The sequence below is a fragment of the Schistocerca gregaria genome, chromosome X (assembly GCF_023897955.1).
Source record: "Schistocerca gregaria isolate iqSchGreg1 chromosome X, iqSchGreg1.2, whole genome shotgun sequence".
NCBI lineage: Eukaryota > Metazoa > Arthropoda > Insecta > Orthoptera > Acrididae > Schistocerca > Schistocerca gregaria.
Window position 1 is genome coordinate 341995664 of NC_064931.1, and position 1099 is coordinate 341996762.

Here is a 1099-nt window from a genome sequence, read left to right on the forward strand (position 1 = left end):
ACAGCCAGCTGCCAGTCATCCCATCGATCAGAAATTTTGTCTGGTATCTTGTATCATCCTACATTCACTCATCTTCCCGTACACCATAGTATCATCAGCAAACCGCAGAAAGCTGCCCACTCTGAGCACCAGATCATTTATGGACATAGAAAATAATAACGGTCCTATCACACTTCCCTCTGGCGCTCCTGACGGTACTCTTGTCTCTGATGAGTACGCGCCGTCGAGGACGACATACTGGATTCTATTACTTAGAAGTCTCCGAGCGACTCACATATCTGGGAACGTATACATTATGCTCGTACCTTCTTTAATAGTCTGCATTGGGGTAGTGTGTCAAATGCTTTTCGGAAATCTAGAAGTATAGAATCCTTTTTGCCTTTTATCCATAGTTCACCATACATCATGTGAGAAAAGTGCACTCAGAATTTTTCTAAAACAGTGCTAATTCGTAGACATAATCTTATCAGTCTGTAAGAAATTTATTTTATTCGAAGAGAGAGTGTGTTAAATAATTCTACAACAAACCGATGTTAAGGATATTGGTCTGTAATATTGCGGATTCATCCCTTTACCGTTCTTGTAACCAGGAGTCACCTGCGCTTTTTTCCAGTCGCTTGCGACTCTGCGCTGGACGAGAGATAGGCGATAAATCCTAGCTAATTAAGGGGATAGCCAACGGCCTTGCCGCAGTGGTAACACCTGTTCCCGTCAGATCACCGAAGTTAACCGCTGTCGGGCTGGGCTATCACTTGGATGGGTGACCATCCGGTCTGCCGAGCGCTGTTGGCAAGCTGGGTGCACTCAGCCCTTGTGAGGCAAACTGAGGAGCTACTTGATTGAGAAGTAGCACCTCCGGTCTCCGACACTGACATACGGCCCGGAGAGCGGTGTGCTGACCACATGCCCCTCCATATCCGCATACAGTGACGCCTGTGGGCCGAGGATGACACGGCGGCCGGTCGGTACCTTTGGGGCTTCAAGGCCTATGCGGGAGGAGTTTTTTTAGTTTAGAAGTAAGGGGATAATGCCGTAGAGTACTCGTTGTAAAACTGAATTGGGATTCCATCCGGACTGGTGACTTATTTCTTTTCAGCTC

At 47.1% G+C, this 1099-nt stretch overlaps 1 pseudogene; it reads left to right on the plus strand.

The window, feature by feature from the left end:
• The first annotated feature begins 674 nt into the window (after positions 1 to 674).
• On the plus strand, positions 675 to 792 carry LOC126300096 (5S ribosomal RNA; annotated as a pseudogene).
• Positions 793 to 1099: the final 307 nt, after the last annotated feature.